This window comes from Calidris pugnax, unplaced genomic scaffold, assembly GCF_001431845.1.
Source record: "Calidris pugnax isolate Ruff unplaced genomic scaffold, ASM143184v1 scaffold131, whole genome shotgun sequence".
In the NCBI taxonomy this organism is placed as follows: domain Eukaryota; kingdom Metazoa; phylum Chordata; class Aves; order Charadriiformes; family Scolopacidae; genus Calidris; species Calidris pugnax.
The window spans coordinates 7216-12753 of NW_015090971.1; the positions used below are offsets into that span (position 1 = coordinate 7216).

At 59.9% G+C, this 5538-nt stretch overlaps 1 pseudogene; it reads left to right on the forward strand.

Moving 5' to 3' along the window:
* Positions 1 to 174: 174 nt before the first annotated feature.
* LOC106894289 lies at positions 175 to 4602 on the forward strand (annotated as a pseudogene).
* Positions 4603 to 5538: the final 936 nt, after the last annotated feature.

A 5538-nucleotide genomic window follows, 5' to 3' on the forward strand; every position in this document is an offset into this window, starting at 1 on the left:
CGCCCGCCCCCCCCGGGGCCGCTGTCCCGGCTGCCATAACCGGGAGAAAGGATGCGGAGAGCCGGGCCGGGCGGAGCGACGAAGCGCGGGGCGGCGCCAGGCGCCTATTGGGGAGCCTTTGAGGGGAGAGTCCAGCGGCAGCGGGGAGCCGTGCGGGACCCGGGCGGGTGCCGGCGGCGGCGGCGGCGGGTGCAGCGGGGAGGATGGTCGTGAGTTGGGGTGTGGTGTTGCGGGCGGTGGTGTTGGTGGAGGCGGCGTGTTCGTTGGTGGTTGGTCAGGTGCGGTACTCGGTGCCGGAGGAAGCCAAGGCCGGGACGGTGGTGGGCCGTCTGGCGCAGGACCTGGGCCTGGAGGCGGTGGATGGGGAGGGTGGTCGGCTGCGCCTGGTGTCGCCGGGCCGCGGGTGGAGCGTGGAGGTGAGCGGGGCGAGCGGGGCGCTGGTGGTGAGCTCGCGGCTGGACCGGGAGGAGCTGTGCGGGAAGAGCGCGCCGTGCGCCCTGCGGCTGGAGGTGCTGGTGGAGCGGCCGCTGCGCGTCTTCCACGTGGAGCTGGAGGTGACCGACATCAACGACAACGCCCCGGTCTTCCCCGCCGCCCGAAAAAACCTCAGCATGGCGGAATTAACCACTGTGCCGGGTTCTCGTTTCCCGCTGGAGGGCGCGTCGGATGCAGATGTGGGCGCCAACGCGCAGCTCTCCTACACACTCAGCCCCAGCGAGCATTTCGGTTTGGAAGTGAAATCTAAACACGAAAACAAAGTGTCACTCTTCCTCGTATTAAAGAAATCTCTGGACCGCGAGACGGTGCCTGTGCACCGGTTGGTGTTGACGGCGAGTGACGGGGGCCGTCCGTCGCTGACGGGCACGATGGAGCTGGTGATCTCGGTGCTGGACGCCAACGACAACGCGCCCCAGTTCAACCAGTCGGTGTATAGAGTGCAGCTGCCGGAAAATGCTGCTCCGGGAACTGTGTTTGTGCAGCTAACAGCGACAGATATTGATGAGGGTATTAATCGGGATCTTTATTATTCGTTTAGCGATACAGTGTCTGCCAAAGTTCAGGACCTTTTCGTAATCGACAGATATTCCGGGGAAATACGGACTGCAGGTGAACTGGATTTCGAGGACGTTCAGTCGTATGACCTGGAGATCGAAGCGAGAGACAAAGGGACACCCCCGCTGTCGGGTCACTGCAGCGTGGAGCTGGAGGTGCTGGACGTGAACGACAACGCGCCGGAGGTGTGGGTGACGTCGCTGTCGGTGCCGGTGGCGGAGGACGCGGCGTTGGGGACGGTGGTGGCGCTGCTGAGCGTGTCGGACGGCGACTCGGGGGCGAACGGTCGGGTGCGGTGCGCGGTGTGGCCGGCGTCGCCGTTCGGTCTGGTGTCGAGGTTCGCGGGGTCGTACTCGCTGGTGCTGCGGGAGGCGCTGGACCGGGAGCGGGTGTCGGAGTACGAGGTGGAGGTGCGCGCGGAGGACGGCGGGTCGCCGCCGCTGCGCGCCAGGCGCGGGGTGCGCGTGCCGGTGTCGGACGTGAACGACAACGCGCCGTCGTTCCTGCAGGCCGTGTACACGGTGCTGGCGCGGGAGAACAACGCGGCGGGCGCGGAGCTGGGGCGCGTGTGGGCGCGGGACCCGGACGAGGCGGGCAACGGTCGCGTGAGCTACTCGCTGTGGGAGGGCGGCGTCGGGGGCGCGTCGGCGTCGTCGGGGTGGCGCGCGGCGTCGAGCTACGTGTCGGTGGAGGCGGAGAGCGGTCGGGTGTGGGCGCTGCAGCCGCTGGACTACGAGGAGGTGCAGGTGCTGCAGTTCGAGGTGCGTGCGGTGGACGCGGGGGATCCGCCGCTGAGCGGCAACGCCACGGTGCAGGTGTTCGTGGTGGACGAGAACGACAACGCGCCGGCGCTGCTGCCGTCGTCGGTGGGCGGTGGCTGGGGCGGGTCGTCGTCGATGGAGGTGGAGGCGGTGGCGGCGGGGTCGCTGTGGGCGTGGGCGTCGTGGGGCGCGCCGGCGGGTCAGGTGGTGGCGAAGATCCGTGCGGTGGACGCGGACTCGGGCTACAACGCGTGGCTGCGGTACGAGTTGTGGGAGCCGCGTGGGAAGGGCCCGTTCCGCGTGGGTCTGTACAGCGGCGAGGTGACGACGTCGCGGGCGCTGGAGGAGGCGGACGGTCCGCGTCAGAGGCTGGTGATCGTGGTGCGGGACCACGGGGAGCCGTCGCGCTCGGCCACGGCCACGCTGAGCGTGTCGCTGGTGGAGGGCGGCGAGGCGGCGGCGGCGGCGTCGGGGGGCTCTTCGTCGTCGTCGTCGTCGGGTCTGCGTCCGTGGTCGTGGTCGGAGGGCGTTGGGTCGTCGTCGGGAGCGTCGTCGACGAACGTGTGGCTGGTGGTGGCGATCTGCGCGGTGTCGAGCGTGTTCCTGCTGGCGGTGGTGCTGTACGGGGCGTCGCGGTGGGCGCCGCGGGCGGCCGTGCTGTCGGGGGCCGGTCCGGCGACGCTGGTGTGCGCCAGCGAAGTGGGGAGCTGGTCGTACTCGCAGCGCCAGAGCCGGAGCCTGTGCGTGGCGGAGGGCGCGGGCAAGAGCGACCTGATGGTTTTCAGCCCCAACTTCCCGCCGCCGCCCGGCCCCGCGGCGAAGGAGACGCAGCCGGAGCCGCCCGCTCTGCTGGACACGGTCAGTGCCCGCCCGTTATCGCCTCTCGCCCCTTCCCCCGACCCCTCCTCCCTCCTCCTCGCCCTCGTGTGCCTTGTGTCCCCGGGCAGTCGCTGTTGGGAGTCGGGCTGCGTGGGCGGGTCGGGCGGTGGGTGGGTGGGTGTTTGTCGGGTGCTTAAGGATGTGAATGGCACCTTTGCATCTGCCTTTGTGTCCTTGCCGAAGTCCCCCGCCTCCTGCTTAGCGTTTGACCCACCCCGCAGCAGGCAGGGTCCGCAGCTGAGAGTTGCTGCTGTGGGTGTGAGTTGTGTTTCTGTAGAGTAAAATCACTGCCGATTGCCATGGGAGGTGCCGAGCTGTCAGCTTTCAGACGCCCTGGCTTTGCTCGGTGTGGCATTCCGGCCGGAGCTTGCTTACAGTTTGAAGACACGCAGTGTGTGGTGATGACGTTGTTCCAGGCACTCTTTATTGCCGTATGACTTTTGACTGCTGACCTTGCTGGTATTACCTGTGGTTGTTTTTCTCTGTCGTCCTCTTCTTTCATTCTGCTCAGTAATAGACTTCTGGACAATTGTGACTTCTCACGGATTTTCTCTTCCTGTGGTGCAATTTCTCCATTTTGTTTGACCCACCGGGGTCGTTATGAACGTTGGGAAGTCGTTGTGGGCTTTTCCTGTGTTCTTTTTCCAAATCTGGTGTAGCCCTAATTCACGTTATAAAGTGCCTAGGCAAGGGAGTATGACCCAAAGTGTTTGAAGCGGGACGTTTCTTTTCCTTCTCCTGTAACATTTGCATCTGGAGAGGTCAATAGCAGAGAGTCTGACACCATGTATAGGATACACCTGTATGTTTCTTAGGGTGCTCCCATTGAAGGGAATCGTAAGCACAAGTGAGATTGAGCACTGAGGTGGGAAAGGGAATTGTGGTGTGTCCCAGAGGTGAATGTGGCAGTGGCACGGAGTAGGGCCAGGGCATTTTGTGGTACACAAGGTGGCCTTGAACAGTGGAAAAGACATGTGTGTGGGAATGGGAAATAACACAGGAATGGGAGATGATGTGCTTGTGCTGAGAACACGTCCCAGAGCAGGGATTGGAGGATACCCTGGAATAGGCACAGAGTGTTCCTGCCCAGCATCCTTTCCCAGGCTCCCAAGTGCCTGGATGTGGAGGCCTTCCCGATGCTGAGATAGAACATGATATTGAAATGCTCACAATGTCTTTTGTGTTTATGAATATCTTCCTCCAGAGACAATCCCTTGCGCTGCTGCCTGCCTGATGTATTGGTAAGACGGCCCGAGATGCTGACTCCTGCGTACTGTCTGATGAAAGTTTTCACTCCTCTTTTGGGAAAGATGTTTTTGGAGGGGAGCACTTCAGTCTGCTGTCCTTGTACAGTGGCGGGCACCTTTATCAACTTTCACAGCTGTTGGTGCTGCCCCGATCGATCCTTGCTCCCCTGTCACAGTATTTTTAATGACAGATAAATTGGTGGGATATAATCCTTGTGCACTCATCTTCCTGTGGTGGAGGTAAATGTGGCAGTGTCACTGAGTAGGGCTGGCCGTGTTCTGAGGTGAAGGGCAACCTTCAGCAGTGGGAAGACTTCTTTGGAGGAACTGGAAATCTTTGGTAAGACGATAGGCCATGTCATCAGCAGAGAAGTATGGGTGACAATGTGCTTGTGTTGAGAACACATGTCCGAGAGTGGGGAATGAAGAATGGGTAGAGGTAAACATGAGCCAAGGCAGGCAGAGAGTCTTCTTTCCCAACTTCCTACTCCAGGCTCCCAAGTATCTGGAGTTGGAGGCCTTCTGGATCATGAGGCCGCATGTTTGGTATCGAAATGCCTCCAGTGTTCTTTGTGGTAACAAACATCTCCCAGCAGAGACCGTCCCTTGTGCTGCTGATGGCCTAGTGTAGGCGATGTGTTGGTAAGAGGGGGTGACATGCAGACTGCTGAATACTGTGTGATGAACCTTTTCCCTTTTGTTTTGGGAAAGGTGCAGTAGGTGTGTTGCACTTCAGTCTGCTGTCCCTGTCTAATGGTGGGCATCCATCACAGCTTTCACAGCGGTGGATATTGCCATGATCAGAGGAGCAATGAAAATGCTCCTGCTCAGGAGAGATTTTAAGGCAATGTGAGGACATAGGTGTAATCTTTGTGCACTCGGCTTCCCCTACTTTTTCACTTGCACAGTCGGCCTCAGTACAGATGCAGCGTCCACTTGTCTTACTTTAGTCACTTGGTTGCATGCACATCCATGCAAACCCTGCAGAGCAGCCCAACCCTCTTTTTCTACGGCACGAATTCTCCTACTGAGTCACATCGTAAGTGTGCTGATGCTTTGGCCTTTGGTGTGTGGTTCTCTTGAAGAATGAACTCTGTGCAGAATAGGATCTGAGGTGTCACAGCTCTAATCACAGCATCCTTAAGAACTCCTAATGTGCAGCTCTGTGGTGTTTCCACCTGAGATTGCTGAAAAGGCAAAAGGATTCAGGGTGTAGCTAAGGCAGCGGGGAAGAGGCTGATAGAGGCTGTGTGGCTTTGCAGCCTTGCATATATTCTGTGTTCCAATCAGGAGGGATAGTGAGGATTTGCAAAGGTCTGGCTCATGCTCAGAGCAGGGTATAGAGCTGGGCATGATTTTGGTGTTGAGTAATGTCTGAGTGTTTTGGCAGTGATCCTAGGAGCGTTACCATACGGGGTCTGGGCACGTGTCATGGGTAGGTGACTTCGAGTGAGCAAGAGTCTTCCCTGAGGGAAATGGAGATGCTGGGTAAAACATGTTCCATGTCCTTGGGGAAGGCCTGGAGAACATGTGTTTAGCTGTGGAGATGCCATTTCCCAGTTCTTGGCATAGAGGATGCCAGTAGAAATCCTTGAGAA